This window comes from Lolium perenne, chromosome 2 (assembly GCF_019359855.2).
Source record: "Lolium perenne isolate Kyuss_39 chromosome 2, Kyuss_2.0, whole genome shotgun sequence".
NCBI lineage: Eukaryota > Viridiplantae > Streptophyta > Magnoliopsida > Poales > Poaceae > Lolium > Lolium perenne.
The window spans coordinates 100,729,239-100,743,584 of record NC_067245.2 but is presented as its reverse complement, the minus strand read 5'-3'; the positions used below and the strand labels follow the sequence as shown (position 1 = coordinate 100,743,584).

The 14,346-nt window shown below is 45.5% G+C and overlaps 24 non-coding genes across 24 annotated transcripts; all 24 read right to left on the bottom strand.

Moving 5' to 3' along the window:
- Positions 1 to 96: 96 nt before the first annotated feature.
- Positions 97 to 215, bottom strand: LOC127337406 (5S ribosomal RNA). Its single transcript, XR_007873811.1, has one exon. It is a non-coding gene; the product is annotated as a 5S ribosomal RNA (ribosomal RNA).
- A 188-nt stretch (positions 216 to 403) lies between these two features.
- Positions 404 to 522, bottom strand: LOC127337288 (5S ribosomal RNA). The gene has a single exon (XR_007873703.1). It is a non-coding gene; the product is annotated as a 5S ribosomal RNA (ribosomal RNA).
- Positions 523 to 712: 190 nt separating this feature from the next.
- On the bottom strand, positions 713 to 831 carry LOC127337429 (5S ribosomal RNA). The gene has a single exon (XR_007873833.1). It is a non-coding gene; the product is annotated as a 5S ribosomal RNA (ribosomal RNA).
- A 189-nt stretch (positions 832 to 1,020) lies between these two features.
- On the bottom strand, positions 1,021 to 1,139 carry LOC127337490 (5S ribosomal RNA). The gene has a single exon (XR_007873892.1). It is a non-coding gene; the product is annotated as a 5S ribosomal RNA (ribosomal RNA).
- Positions 1,140 to 1,327: 188 nt separating this feature from the next.
- On the bottom strand, positions 1,328 to 1,446 carry LOC127337435 (5S ribosomal RNA). The gene has a single exon (XR_007873839.1). It is a non-coding gene; the product is annotated as a 5S ribosomal RNA (ribosomal RNA).
- A 188-nt stretch (positions 1,447 to 1,634) lies between these two features.
- LOC127337424 (5S ribosomal RNA) lies at positions 1,635 to 1,753 on the bottom strand. The gene has a single exon (XR_007873828.1). It is a non-coding gene; the product is annotated as a 5S ribosomal RNA (ribosomal RNA).
- Positions 1,754 to 1,942: 189 nt separating this feature from the next.
- Positions 1,943 to 2,061, bottom strand: LOC127337270 (5S ribosomal RNA). Its single transcript, XR_007873686.1, has one exon. It is a non-coding gene; the product is annotated as a 5S ribosomal RNA (ribosomal RNA).
- Positions 2,062 to 2,251: 190 nt separating this feature from the next.
- On the bottom strand, positions 2,252 to 2,370 carry LOC127337544 (5S ribosomal RNA). Its single transcript, XR_007873941.1, has one exon. It is a non-coding gene; the product is annotated as a 5S ribosomal RNA (ribosomal RNA).
- Positions 2,371 to 2,560: 190 nt separating this feature from the next.
- On the bottom strand, positions 2,561 to 2,679 carry LOC127337506 (5S ribosomal RNA). The gene has a single exon (XR_007873906.1). It is a non-coding gene; the product is annotated as a 5S ribosomal RNA (ribosomal RNA).
- A 186-nt stretch (positions 2,680 to 2,865) lies between these two features.
- Positions 2,866 to 2,984, bottom strand: LOC127337433 (5S ribosomal RNA). Its single transcript, XR_007873837.1, has one exon. It is a non-coding gene; the product is annotated as a 5S ribosomal RNA (ribosomal RNA).
- A 187-nt stretch (positions 2,985 to 3,171) lies between these two features.
- On the bottom strand, positions 3,172 to 3,290 carry LOC127337389 (5S ribosomal RNA). The gene has a single exon (XR_007873794.1). It is a non-coding gene; the product is annotated as a 5S ribosomal RNA (ribosomal RNA).
- A 188-nt stretch (positions 3,291 to 3,478) lies between these two features.
- LOC127337405 (5S ribosomal RNA) lies at positions 3,479 to 3,597 on the bottom strand. Its single transcript, XR_007873810.1, has one exon. It is a non-coding gene; the product is annotated as a 5S ribosomal RNA (ribosomal RNA).
- A 188-nt stretch (positions 3,598 to 3,785) lies between these two features.
- LOC127337277 (5S ribosomal RNA) lies at positions 3,786 to 3,904 on the bottom strand. The gene has a single exon (XR_007873692.2). It is a non-coding gene; the product is annotated as a 5S ribosomal RNA (ribosomal RNA).
- Positions 3,905 to 4,094: 190 nt separating this feature from the next.
- LOC127337491 (5S ribosomal RNA) lies at positions 4,095 to 4,213 on the bottom strand. The gene has a single exon (XR_007873893.1). It is a non-coding gene; the product is annotated as a 5S ribosomal RNA (ribosomal RNA).
- Positions 4,214 to 4,402: 189 nt separating this feature from the next.
- Positions 4,403 to 4,521, bottom strand: LOC127337489 (5S ribosomal RNA). The gene has a single exon (XR_007873891.1). It is a non-coding gene; the product is annotated as a 5S ribosomal RNA (ribosomal RNA).
- A 187-nt stretch (positions 4,522 to 4,708) lies between these two features.
- Positions 4,709 to 4,827, bottom strand: LOC127337423 (5S ribosomal RNA). Its single transcript, XR_007873827.1, has one exon. It is a non-coding gene; the product is annotated as a 5S ribosomal RNA (ribosomal RNA).
- A 188-nt stretch (positions 4,828 to 5,015) lies between these two features.
- On the bottom strand, positions 5,016 to 5,134 carry LOC127337464 (5S ribosomal RNA). The gene has a single exon (XR_007873868.1). It is a non-coding gene; the product is annotated as a 5S ribosomal RNA (ribosomal RNA).
- A 7,115-nt stretch (positions 5,135 to 12,249) lies between these two features.
- Positions 12,250 to 12,366, bottom strand: LOC127337655 (5S ribosomal RNA). The gene has a single exon (XR_007874045.1). It is a non-coding gene; the product is annotated as a 5S ribosomal RNA (ribosomal RNA).
- Positions 12,367 to 12,555: 189 nt separating this feature from the next.
- Positions 12,556 to 12,674, bottom strand: LOC127337504 (5S ribosomal RNA). The gene has a single exon (XR_007873904.2). It is a non-coding gene; the product is annotated as a 5S ribosomal RNA (ribosomal RNA).
- A 189-nt stretch (positions 12,675 to 12,863) lies between these two features.
- Positions 12,864 to 12,982, bottom strand: LOC127337390 (5S ribosomal RNA). Its single transcript, XR_007873795.1, has one exon. It is a non-coding gene; the product is annotated as a 5S ribosomal RNA (ribosomal RNA).
- Positions 12,983 to 13,172: 190 nt separating this feature from the next.
- On the bottom strand, positions 13,173 to 13,291 carry LOC127337378 (5S ribosomal RNA). Its single transcript, XR_007873784.1, has one exon. It is a non-coding gene; the product is annotated as a 5S ribosomal RNA (ribosomal RNA).
- Positions 13,292 to 13,480: 189 nt separating this feature from the next.
- On the bottom strand, positions 13,481 to 13,597 carry LOC127337526 (5S ribosomal RNA). Its single transcript, XR_007873924.1, has one exon. It is a non-coding gene; the product is annotated as a 5S ribosomal RNA (ribosomal RNA).
- A 188-nt stretch (positions 13,598 to 13,785) lies between these two features.
- On the bottom strand, positions 13,786 to 13,904 carry LOC127337470 (5S ribosomal RNA). The gene has a single exon (XR_007873873.2). It is a non-coding gene; the product is annotated as a 5S ribosomal RNA (ribosomal RNA).
- Positions 13,905 to 14,092: 188 nt separating this feature from the next.
- Positions 14,093 to 14,211, bottom strand: LOC127337404 (5S ribosomal RNA). Its single transcript, XR_007873809.1, has one exon. It is a non-coding gene; the product is annotated as a 5S ribosomal RNA (ribosomal RNA).
- Between the last annotated feature and the right edge of the window lie 135 nt (positions 14,212 to 14,346).

The window sequence follows — 14,346 nt, the reverse complement described above, 5'->3', positions numbered from 1 at the left end:
CCACCGTTTCCCATCACCAATAGCCGAGCACGAGTGCCCGCAAAAAAATATCATCCTAACTTCACCATGAAATTCGCCGCGTGACGCAAAAAAGGAGGGATGCAACACGAGGACTTCCCAGGAGTTCACCCATCCTAGTACTACTCTCGCCCAAGCACGCTTAACTTCGGAGTTCTGATGGGATCCGGTGCTTTAGTGCTGGTATGATCGCATCCGACATGTTATGCACTCATTTTCCCTTATGCTTGCTCCTCCCGCTCTTTGTCTGCTCTATTTTGTACCATGTCCATCCTCTTTTTCATCCGCACCACCGTTTCTCATCACCAATAGCCGAGCACGAGTGCCCGCAAAAAAATATCGTCCTAACTTCACCATGAATGTCGCCGCGTGACGCAAAAAAGGAGGGATGCAACACGAGGGCTTCCCAGGAGGTCACCCATCCTAGTACTACTCTCGCCCAAGCACGCTTAACTTCGGAGTTCTGATGGGATCCAGTGCTTTAGTGCTGGTATGATCGCATCCGACATGTTATGCACTCATTTTCCCTTATGCTTGCTCCTCCCGCTCTTTGTCTGCTCTATTTTGTACCATGTCCATCCTCTTTTTCATCAGCACCACCGTTTCCCATCACCAATAGCCGAGCACGAGTGCCCGCAAAAAAAAATATCGTCATAACTTCACCAGGAATGTCGCCGCGTGACGCAAAAAAGGAGGGATGCAACACGAGGACTTCCCAGGAGGTCACCCATCATAGTACTACTCTCGCCTAAGCACGCTTAACTTCGGAGTTCTGATGGGATCCGGTGCTTTAGTGCTGGTATGATCACATCCGACATGTTATGCACTCATTTTCCCTTATGCTTGCTCCTCCCGCTCTTTGCCTGCTCTATTTTGTACCATGTCCATCCTCTTTTTCATCCGCACCACCGTTTCCCATCACCAATAGCCGAGCACGAGTGCCCGCAAAAAAAAAATCGTCCTAACTTCACCATGAATGTCGCCGCGTGACGCAAAAAAGGAGAGATGCAACACGAGGACTTCCTAGGAGGTCACCCATCCTAGTACTACTCTCGCCCAAGCACGCTTAACTTCGGAGTTCTGAATGGATCCGGTGCTTTAGTGCTGGTATGATCGCATCCGACATGTTATGCACTCATTTTCCCTTATGCTTGCTCCTCCCGCTCTTTGTCTGCTCTATTTTGTACCATGTCCATCCTCTTTTTCATCCGCACCACCGTTTCCCATCACCAATAGCCGAGCACGAGTACCCGAAAAAAAATATCGTCCTAACTTCACCATGAATGTCGCCGCGTGACGCAAAAAAGGAGAGATGCAACACGAGGACTTCCCAGGAGGTCACCCATCATAGTACTACTCTCGCCTAAGCACGCTTAACTTCGGAGTTCTGATGGGATCCGGTGCTTTAGTGCTGGTATGATCGCATCCGACATGTTATGCACTCATTTTCCCTTATGCTTGCTCCTCCCGCTCTTTGTCTGCTCTATTTTGTACCATGTCCATCCTCTTTTTCATCCGCACCACCGTTTCTCATCACCAATAGCCGAGCACGAGTGCCCGCAAAAAAATATCGTCCTAACTTCACCATGAATGTCGCCGCGTGACGCAAAAAAGGAGGGATGCAACACGAGGACTTCCCAGGAGGTCACCCATCCTAGTACTACTCTCGCCCAAGCACGCTTAACTTCGGAGTTCTGATGGGATCCAGTGCTTTACTGCTGGTATGATCGCATCCGACATGTTATGCACTCATTTTCCCTTATGCTTGCTCCTCCCGCTCTTTGTCTGCTCTATTTTGTACCATGTCCATCCTCTTTTTCATCAGCACCACCGTTTCCCATCACCAATAGCCGAGCACGAGTGCCCGCAAAAAAAAAATCGTCCTAACTTCACCAGGAATGTCGCCGCGTGACGCAAAAAAGGAGGGATGCAACACGAGGACTTCCCAGGAGGTCACCCATCCTAGTACTACTCTCGCCCAAGCACGCTTAACTTCGGAGTTCTGATGGGATCCGGTGCTTTAGTGCTGGTATGATCGCATCCGACATGTTATGCACTCATTTTCCCTTATGCTTGCTCCTCCCGCTCTTTGCTTGCTCTATTTTGTACCATGTCTATCCTCTTTTTCATCCGCACCATCGTTTCCCATCACCAATAGCCGAGCACGAGTGCCCGCAAAAAAAAAAATCGTCCTAACTTCGCCATGAATGTCGCCGCATGACGCAAAAAAGGAGAGATGCAACACGAGGACTTCCTAGGAGGTCACTCATCCTAGTACTACTCTCGCCCAAGCACGCTTAACTTCGGAGTTCTGAATGGATCCGGTGCTTTAGTGCTGGTATGATCGCATCCAACATATTATGCACTCATTTTCCCTTATGCTTGCTCCTCCCGCTCTTTGTCTGCTCTATTTTGTACCATGTCCATCCTCTTTTTCATCCGCACCACCGTTTCCCATCACCAATAGCCGAGCACGAGTGCCCGCAAAAAAAAATATCGTCCTAAGTTCACCATGAATGTCGCCGCGTGACGCAAAAAAGGAGGGATGCAACACGAGGACTTCCCAGGAGGTCACCGATCCTAGTACTACTCTCGCCCAAGCACGCTTAACTTCGGAGTTCTGATGGGATCCGATGCTTTAGAGCTGGTATGATCGCATCCGACATGTTATGCACTCATTTTCCCTTATGCTTGCTCCTCCCGCTCTTTGTCTGCTCTATTTTGTACCATGTCCATCCTCTTTTTCATCCGCACCACCGTTTCCCATCACCAATAGCCGAGCACGAGTGCCCGCAAAAAAAATATCGTCCTAACTTCACCATGAATGTCGCGTGACGCAAAAAAGGAGGGATGCAACACGAGGACTTCCCAGGAGGTCACCCATCCTAGTACTACTCTCGCCCAAGCACGCTTAACTTCGGAGTTCTGATGTGATCCGGTGCTTTATTGCTGGTATGATCGCATCCAACATGTTATGCACTCATTTTCCCTTATGCTTGCTCCTCCCGCTCTTTGTCTGCTCTATTTTGTACCATGTCCATCCTCTTTTTCATCCGCACCACCGTTTCCCATCACCAATAGTCGAGCACGAGTGCCCGCAAAAAAATATCTCCTAACTTCACCATGAATGTCGCCGCGTGACGCAAAAAAGGAGGGATGCAACACGAGGACTTCCCAGGAGGTCACCCATCCTAGTACTACTCTCGCCCAAGCACGCTTAACTTCAGAGTTCTGATGGGATCCGGTGCTTTAGTGCTGGTATGATCACATCCAACATGTTATGCACTCATTTTCCCTTATGCTTGCTCCTCCCGCTCTTTGTCTGCTCTATTTTGTACCATGTCCATCCTCTTTTTCATCCGCACCACCGTTTCCCATCACCAATAGCCGAGCACGAGTGCCCGCAAAAAAATATCATCCTAACTTCACCATGAAATTCGCCACGTGACGCAAAAAAGGAGGGATGCAACACGAGGACTTCCCAGGAGTTCACCCATCCTAGTACTACTCTCGCCCAAGCACGCTTAACTTCGGAGTTCTGATGGGATCCGGTGCTTTAGTGCTGGTATGATCGCATCCGACATGTTATGCACTCATTTTCCCTTATGCTTGCTCCTCCCGCTCTTTGTCTGCTCTATTTTGTACCATGTCCATCCTCTTTTTCATCCGCACCACCGTTTCTCATCACCAATAGCCGAGCACGAGTGCCCGCAAAAAAATATCGTCCTAACTTCACCATGAATGTCGCCGCGTGACGCAAAAAAGGAGGGATGCAACACGAGGGCTTCCCAGGAGGTCACCCATCCTAGTACTACTCTCGCCCAAGCACGCTTAACTTCGGAGTTCTGATGGGATCCGGTGCTTTAGTGCTGGTATGATCGCATCCGACATGTTATGCACTCATTTTCCCTTATGCTTGCTCCTCCCGCTCTTTGTCTGCTCTATTTTGTACCATGTCCATCCTCTTTTTCATCAGCACCACCGTTTCCCATCACCAATAGCCGAGCACGAGTGCCCGCAAAAAAAAATATCGTCCTAACTTCACCAGGAATGTCGCCGCGTGACGCAAAAAAGGAGGGATGCAACACGAGGACTTCCCAGGAGGTCACCCATCATAGTACTACTCTCGCCTAAGCACGCTTAACTTCGGTGTTCTGATGGGATCCGGTGCTTTAGTGCTGGTATGATCACATCCGACATGTTATGCACTCATTTTCCCTTATGCTTGCTCCTCCCGCTCTTTGCCTGCTCTATTTTGTACCATGTCCATCCTCTTTTTCATCCGCACCACCGTTTCCCATCACCAATAGCCGAGCACGAGTGCCCGCAAAAAAAAAATCGTCCTAACTTCACCATGAATGTCGCCGCGTGACGCAAAAAAGGAGAGATGCAACACGAGGACTTCCTAGGAGGTCACCCATCCTAGTACTACTCTCGCCCAAGCACGCTTAACTTCGGAGTTCTGAATGGATCCGGTGCTTTAGTGCTGGTATGATCGCATCCGACATGTTATGCACTCATTTTCCCTTATGCTTGCTCCTCCCGCTCTTTGTCTGCTCTATTTTGTACCATGTCCATCCTCTTTTTCATCCGCACCACCGTTTCCCATCACCAATAGCCGAGCACGAGTACCCGAAAAAAATATCGTCCTAACTTCACCATGAATGTCGCCGCGTGACGCAAAAAAGGAGAGATGCAACACGAGGACTTCCCAGGAGGTCACCCATCCTAGTACTACTCTCGCCCGAGCACGCTTAACTTCGGAGTTCTGATGGGATCTGGTGCTTTAGTGCTGGTATGATTGCATCCGACATGTTATGCACTCATTTTCCCTTATGCTTGCTCCTCCCGCTCTTTGTCTGCTCTATTTTGTACCATGTCCATCCTCTTTTTCATCCGCACCACCGTTTCTCATCACCAATAGCCGAGCACGAGTGCCCGCAAAAAAATATCGTCCTAACTTCACCATGAATGTCGCCGCGTGACGCAAAAAAGGAGGGATGCAACACGAGGACTTCCCAGGAGGTCACCCATCCTAGTACTACTCTCACCCAAGCACGCTTAACTTCGGAGTTATGATGGGATCCGGTGCTTTAGTGCTGGTATGATCGCATCCGACATGTTATGCCCTCATTTTCCCTTATGCTTGCTCCTCCCGCTCTTTGTCTGCTCTATTTTGTACCATGTCCATCCTCTTTTTCATCCGCACCACCGTTTCCCATCACCAATAGCCGAGCAAGAGTGCCCGCAAAAAAATATCGTCCTAACTTCACCATGAATGTCGCCGCGTGACGCAAAAAAAGGAGGGATGCAACATGAGGGCTTTGATGTCTACGGGTGCTTCTATTCTTGAAGACAGTGTTGGGCCTCCAAGAGCAGAGGTTTGTAGAACGGCAGCAAGTTTCCCTTAAGTGGATCACCCAAGGTTTATCGAACTCAGGGAGGAAGAGGTCGAAGATATCCCTCTCATGCAACCCTGCAACCACAAAGCAAGAAGTCTCTTGTGTCCCCAACACACCTAATAGGTGCACTAGTTCGGCGAAGAGATAGTGAAATACAAGTGGTATGAATGAATATGAGCAGTAGTAACGGCGCCAGAAAAGTGCTTGCTGGCGTGTAGTTGATGGTAGTAATATTGCAGGAAGTAAACAAGCAGTAAAACGGTAAACAGGCAGCGATAGCAGTATTTAGGAACAAGGCCTAGGGATCATACTTTCACTAGTGGACACTCTCAACATTGATCACATAACAGAATAAATAAATAGATGCTAGACTCTACACCCTCTTGTTGGATGATGAACACCACTAACTGTGTAGGATTACACGAACCCTCAATGCCGGAGTTAACAAGCTCCACAATATTCAATGTTCATATTTAAATAACCTTAGAGTGCATAACAGATCAACATAACCAAACCAAGTACTAACATAGCATGCACACTATCACCTTCACACCACGAAAGGAGGAATAGATCACATCAATACTATCATAGCAATAGTTAACTTCATAATCTACAAGAGATCACAATCATAGCCTACGCCAAGTACTACACGATGCACACACTGTCACCATTATACCGTGCAGGAGGAATAAACTACTTTAATAACATCACTAGAGTAGCACACAGATAAATTGTGATACAAAACACATTGCAATCATAAAGAGATATAAATAAGCACTTCACTATGCCATTCGTAACAACGAATAAGTATTCTGTGAAATATAGCCTAAGAGACCCACACGGTGCACACACTATCACCTTTACACACGTGGGACAAGGAGTCTCCGGAGATCACATAAGTAAAACCCACTTGACTAGCATAATGACATCTAGGTTACAAGCATCATCATATGAATCTCAATCATGTAAGGCAGCTCATGAGATTATTGTATTGAAGTACATAGGAGAGAGATGAACCACATAGCTACCGGTACAGCCCCGAGCCTCGATGGAGAACTACTCCCTCCTCATGGGAGACAGCAGCGTTGATGAAGATGGCGGTGGTGTCGATGGAGAAGCCTTCCGGGGGCACTTCCCCATCCCGGCGGCGTGCCGGAACAGAGACTCCTGTCCCCCAAATCTTGGCTTCGCGATGGCGGCGGCTCTGGAAGGTTTTCTCTGGTTTCGTCGAACGTGGTAGGGTTTTCGCGACGGAGACTTTAAGTAGGCGGAAGGGCAAGGTCGGTGGAGTCACGAGGGATCCACACAACAGGGCGGCGCGGGCCCTAGCCTGGCCGCGCCGCCTTAGTGTCGCGCCACCTCGTGGCCCCACTTCGTATCTCCTCCGGTCTTCTGGAAGCTTCGTGTGAAAATAGGACCCTGGGCGTTGATTTCGTCCAATTCCGAGAATATTGCCGTACGCGGATTTCTGCAACCAACAACCGCAGCAAACAGCAACAGGCCCTTCGGCATCTCGTCAATAGGTTAGTTCCGGAAAACGCATAATAATGACATAAAGTATGCATAAAACATGTAGATATCATCAATAATGTGGCATGGAACATAAGAAATTATCGATACGTCGGAGAAGTATCAGCATCCCCAAGCTTAGTTCCTGCTCGTCCCGAGCAGGTAAACGATAACAAAGATAATTTCTGGAGTGACATGCCATCATAACCTTGATCATACTATTGTAAGCATATGTAATGAATGCAGCGATCAAAACAATGGTAATGACATGAGTAAACAACTGAATCATAAAGCAAAGACTTTTCATGAATAGTACTTCAAGACAAGCATCAATAAGTCTTGCATAAGAGTTAACTCATAAAGCAATAAATCAAAGTAAAGGTATTGAAGCAACACAAAAGAAGATTAAGTTTCAGCGGTTGCTTTCAACTTATAACATGTATATCTCATGGATATTGTCAATATAAAGTAATATAACAAGTGCAATATGCAAGTATGTAGGAATCAATGCACAGTTCACACAAGTGTTTGCTTCTTGAGGTGGAGAGAGATAGGTGAACTGACTCAACATAAAAGTAAAAGAAAGGTCCTTCAAAGAGGAAAGCATCGATTGCTATATTTGTGCTAGAGCTTTTATTTTGAAAACATGAAACAATTTTGTCAACGGTAGTAATAAAGCATATGTATCATGTAAATTATATCTTACAAGTTGCAAGACTCATGCATAGTATACTAGTAGTGCCCGCACCTTGTCCTAATTAGCTCGGATTAACACGGATTATCATTGCATAACATATGTTTCAACCAAGTGTCACAAAGGGGTACCTCTATGTCGCCTGTACAAGGGTCTAAGGAGAAAGTTCGCATTGGATTTCTCGCTTTTGATCATTCTTCAACTTAGACACCCATACCGGGACAACATAGACAACAGATAATGGACTCCTCTTTTAATGCTTAAGCATTCAACAGTTAATATTCTCATAAGAGATTGAGGTTTTATGTCCAAACTGAAACTTCCACCATGATTCATGGCTTTAGTTAGCGGCCCAATGTTCTTCTCTAACAGTATGCATACTCAAACCATTTGATTGTGAAAACCGCCCTTACTTCAGACAAGACGAACATGCATAGCAACTCACATGATATTCAACAAAGGTAAAAAGTTGATGGCGTCCCCAGAAAACATGGTTACCGCACAACAAGCAACTTAATAAGAGATAAAGTGCATAAGTACATATTCAATACCACAATAGTTTTTAAGGCTATTTTGTCCCATGAGCTATATATTGCAAAGGCGAATGATGGAAATTTAAAGGTAGCACTCAAGAAATTTACTTTGGAACGGCGGAGAAATACCATCTGGTAGGTAGGTATGGTGGACACAAATGGCATAGTGGTTGGCTCAAGGATTTTGGATGCATGAGAAGTATTCCCTCTCGATACAAGGTTTAGGCTAGCAAAGTTATTTGAAACAAACACAAGGATGAACCGGTGCAGCAAAACTTACATAAAAGACATATTGTAAACATTATAAGACTCTACACCGTCTTCCTTGTTGTTCAAAACTCAATACTAGAAATTATCTAGACTTTAGAGAGACCAAATATGCAAACCAAATTTTAGCAAGCTCTATGTATTTCTTCATTAATGGGTGCAAAGTATATGATGCAAGAGCTTAAACATGAGCACAACAATTGCCAAGTATCAAATTATCCAAGACATTTTACCAATTACTACATGTAGCATTTCCCGTTTCCAACCATATAACAATTAATGAAGCAGTTTCAACCTTCGCCATGAACATTAAAAGCTAAGAACACATGTGTTCATATGAACCAGCGGAGCGTGTCTCTCTCCCACACAAGCATTTATTCAAACAAAAACAAAAACAAACAGACGCTCCAAGTAAAGTACATAAGATGTGACCGAATAAAAATATAGTTTCAAGGGAGGAACCTGATAAATTTGTCGATGAAGAAGGGGATGCCTTGGGCATCCCCAAGCTTAGATGCTTGAGTCTTCTTGAAATATGCAGGGATGAACCACGGGGGCATCCCCAAGCTTAGACTTTTCACTCTTCTTGATCATAGTATATCATCCTCCTCTCTTGACCCTTGAAAACTTCCTCCACACCAAACTTAAAACAAACTCATTAGAGGGTTAGTGCATAATCAAAATTTCACATGTTCAGAGGTGACACAATCATTCTTAACACTTCTGGACATTTCCCAAAGCCACTGGAAGTTAATGGGACCAAGAAATCCATCCAACATAGCAAAAGAGGCAATGCGAAATAAAAGGCAGAATCTGTCAAAACAGAACAGTCCGTAAAGACGAATTTTAAAGTGGCACCAGACTTGCTCAGATGAAAATGCTCAAATTTAATTAAAGTTGCGTACATATCTGAGGATCACACACGTAAATTGGCAGATTTTTCTGAGTTACCTACAGAGAATTCTGCCCAGATTCGTGACAGACAGAAATCTGTTTCTGCGCAGTAATCCAAATCTAGTATCAACATTACTATCAAAGACTTTACTTGGCACAACAATGCTATAAAATAAAGATAAGGAAAGGTTTCTACAGTAGTAACAACTTCCAAGACACAAATATATAAAAAAAGGTACTGTAGTAAAATAAACACATGGGTTATCTCCCAAGAAGTTCTTTCTTTATAGCCATTAAGATGGGCTCAGCAGTTTTAATGATGCACTCGCAAGAAATAGTAGTTGAAGCAAAAGAGAGCATCAAGAGGCAAATTCAAAACAAATTTAAGTCTAACATGCTTCCTATGCATAGGAATCTTGTAAATAAACAAGTTCATGAAGAGCAAAGTAACAAGCATAGGAAGATAGAACAAGTGTAGCTTCAAAAATTTCAGCACATAGAGAGGTGTTTTAGTAACAGGAAAATTTCTACAACTATATTTTCCTCTCTCATAATAATTTTCAGAGGCATCATGAACAAACTCAACAATATAAGTATCACATAAAGCGTTCTTATTCACATGCATAAAAGTATCATTACTCTCCACATAAGCATAATCAATTTTATTAGTTGTAGTGGGAGCAAATTCAACAAAGTAGCTATCATTATTATTCTCATCAAGTGTAGGAGGCATAGTATAATCATAATAACATTTACTCTCCATAGTAGGCGGCACCAAAAGACCACTATCATTATAATCATCATAAATAGGAGGCATATCATAATCAACATAAACTTTCTCCTCAATACCCGGAGGGCTAAAGAGATCATTTTCATCAAAACCGACCTCCCCAAGCTTAAATTCTTCCATAGCATTAGCAACAATGGTGTTCAAAGCATTCATACTAATAACATTCCCATTAGCATGCATAAGTTCCATGGGTTTTTTAATTTTCTCTTCAAACACATCATGTCCTAATTCAAGATAAAGTTCATAAAGATCTCTCATTTTGTTGGTGTCTTCCATTAAGCCTTACTAGTGTAAAACAAGAGACAAAAAGATGCAATTGCAGGATCTAAAGGAAATAGCTTCGAGCACACACACAACGGCAACAGAAAAGTACTCAGTTACCTTGGACCGAAGTATGAGTGCCTTTTACCTTTCCTCCCCGGCAACGGCGCCAGAAAATAGCTTGATGTCTACGGGTGCTTCTATTCTTGTAGACAGTGTTGGGCCTCCAAGAGCAGAGGTTTGTAGAACAGCAGCAAGTTTCCCTTAAGTGGATCACCCAAGGTTTATCGAACTCAGGGAGGAAGAGGTCAAAGATATCCCTCTCATGCAACCCTGCAACCACAAAGCAAGAAGTCTCTTGTGTCCCCAACACACCTAATATGTGCACTAGTTCGGCGAAGAGATAGTGAAATACAAGTGGTATGAATGAATATGAGCAGTAGTAACGGCGCCTTGAAAAAGTGCTTTGGCGTGCGATTGATGGTAGTAATATTGCGGGAAGTAAACAAGCAAGAAAACAAGAAACAAGCAGCGATAGCAGTATTTAGGAACAAGGCCTAGGGATCATACTTTCACTAGTGGACACTCTCAACATTGATCACATAACAGAATAAATAAATAGATGCTAGACTCTACACCCTCTTGTTGGATGATGAACACCACTAACTGTGTAGGATAACACGAACCCTCAATGCCGGAGTTAACAAGCTCCACAATATTCGATGTTCATATTTGAATAACCTTAGAGTGCACGACAGATCAACACAACTAAACCAAGTACTAACATAGCATGCACACTGTCACCTTCACACCACGAAAGGAGGAATAGATCACATCAATACTATCATAGCAATAGTTAACTTCATAATCTACAAGAGATCACAATCATAGCCTACGCCAAGTACTACACGATGCACACACTGTCACCATTACACCGTGCAGGAGGAATAAACTACTTTAATAACATCACTAGAGTAGCACACAGATAAATTGTGATACAAAACACATTGCAATCATAAAGAGATATAAATAAGCACTTCACTATGCCATTCATAACAGCGAATAAGTATTCTGTGAAATATAGCCTAAGAGACCCACACGGTGCACACACTATCACCTTTACACACGTGGGACAAGGAGTCTACGGAGATCACATAAGTAAAACCCACTTGACTAGCATAATGACATCTAGATTACAAGCATCATCATATGAATCTCAATCATGTAAGGCAGCTCATGAGATTATTGTATTGAAGTACATAGGAGAGAGATGAACCACATAGCTACCGGTATAGCCCCGAGCCTCGATGGAGAACTACTCCCTCCTCATGGGAGACAACAGCGTTGATGAAGATGGAGGTGGTGTCGATGGAGAAGCCTTCCGGGGGCACTTCCCCGTCCCGGCGGCGTGCCGGAATAGAGACTCCTATCCCCCAGATCTTGGCTTCGCGATGGCGGCGGCTCTGGAAGGTTTTCTCCGGTTTCGTCGAACGTGGTAGGGTTTTCGCGACGGAGACTTTAAGTAGGCGGAAGGGCAAGGTCGGTGGACTCATGAGGGATCCACACAACAGGGCGGCGCGGGCCCTAGCCTGGCCGCGCCGCCTTAGTGTGGCGCCACCTCGTGGCCCCACTTCGTATCTCCTCCGGTCTTCTGGAAGCTTCGTGTGAAAATAGGACCCTGGGTGTTGATTTCGTCCAATTCCGAGAATATTTCCTTACTAGGATTTCTGAAACCAAAAACAGCAGAAAACAGGAACTGGCACTTCGGCATCTCGTCAATAGGTTAGTTCCGGAAAACGCATAATAATGACATAAAGTATGCATAAAACATGTAGATATCATCAATAATGTGGCATGGAACATAAGAAATTATCGATACGTCGGAGACGTATCAGGCTTCCCAGGAGGTCACCCACCCTAGTACTACTCTCGCCCAAGCACGCTTAACTTCGGAGTTCTGATGGGATCCGGTGCTTTAGTGCTGGTATGATCGCATCCGACATGTTATGCACTCATTTTCCCTTATGCTTGCTCCTCCCGCTCTTTGTCTGCTCTATTTTGTACCATGTCCATCCTCTTTTTCATCCGCACCACCGTTTCCCATCACCAATAGCCGAGCACGAGTGCCCGCAAAAAAAATATCATCCTAACTTCACCATGAATGTCGCCGCGTGACGCAAAAAAGGAGGGATGCAACACGAGGACTTCCCAGGAGGTCACCCATCCTAGTACTACTCTCGCCCAAGCATGCTTAACTTCGGAGTTCTGATGGGATCCGGTGCTTTAGTGCTGGTATGATCGCATCCGACATGTTATGCACTCATTTTCCCTTATGCTTGCTCCTCCCGCTCTTTGTCTGCTCTATTTTGTACCATGTCCATCCTCTTTTTCATCCGCACCACCGTTTCCCATCACCAATAGCCGAGCACGAGTGCCCGCAAAAAAATATCGTCCTAACTTCACCATGAATGTCGCCGCGTGACGCAAAAAAAGGAGGGATGCAACACGAGGGCTTCCCAGGAGGTCATCCATCCTAGTACTACTCTCGCCCGAGCACGCTTAACTTCGGAGTTCTGATGGGATCCGGTGCTTTAGTGCTGGTATGATCGCATCCGACATGTTATGCACTCATTTTCCCTTATGCTTGCTCCTCCCGCTCTTTGTCTGCTCTATTTTTTACCATGTCCATCCTCTTTTTCATCCGCACCACCGTTTCCCATCACCAATAGCCGAGCACGAGTGCCCGCAAAAAAAAATATCGTCCTAACTTCACCATGAATGTCGCCGCGTGACGCAAAAAAGGAGGGATGCAACACGAGGACTTCCCAGGAGGTCACCCATCCTAGTACTACTCTCGCCCAAGCATGCTTAACTTCGGAGTTCTGATGGGATCCGGTGCTTTAGTGCTGGTATGATCGCATCCGACATGTTATGCACTCATTTTCCCTTATGCTTGCTCCTCCCGCTCTTTGTCGTCTTCTATTTTGTACCATGTCCATCCTCTTTTTCATCCGCACCACCGTTTCCCATCACCAATAGCCGAGCACGAGTGCCCGCAAAAAAATATCGTCCTAACTTCACCATGAATGTCGCCGCGTGACGCAAAAAAGGAGGGATGCAACACGAGGACTTACGGAGGTCACCCATCCTAGTACTACTCTCGCCCAAGCACGCTTAACTTCGGAGTTCTGATGGGATCCGGTGCTTTAGTGCTGGTATGATCGCATCCGACATGTTATGCACTCATTTTCCCTTATGCTTGCTCCTCCCGCTCTTTGTCTGCTCTATTTTGTACCATGTTCATCCTCTTTTTCATCCGCACCACCGTTTCCCATCACCAATAGTCGAGCACGAGTGCCCGCAAAAAAATATCGTCCTAACTTCACCATGAATGTCGCCGCGTGACGCAAAAAAGGAGGGATGCAACACGAGGACTTCCCAGGAGGTCACCCATCCTAGTACTAGTCTCGCCCAAGCACGCTTAACTTCGGAGTTCTGATGGGATCCGGTGCTTTAGTGCTGGTATGATCGCATCCGACATGTTATGCACTCATTTTCCCTTATGCTTGCTCCTCCCGCTCTTTGTCTGCTCTATTTTGTACCATGTCCATCCTCTTTTTCATCCGCACCACCGTTTCCCATCACCAATAGCCGAGCACGAGTGCCCGCAAAAAAATATCGTCCTAACTTCACCATGAATGTCACCGCGTGACGCAAAAAAGGAGGGATGCAACACGAGGACTTCCCAGGAGTTCACCCATCCTAGTACTACTCTCGCCCAAGCACGCTTAACTTCGGAGTTCTGATGGGATCCGGTGCTTTAGTGCTGGTATGATCGCATCCGACATGTTATGCACTCATTTTCCCTTATGCTTGCTCCTCCCGCTCTTTGTCTCGTAAGTGGTGGCCCATGTCCAAGCTATTTAACATCCGCACCACCGTTTCCCATCACCAATAGCCGAGCACGAGTGCCCGCAA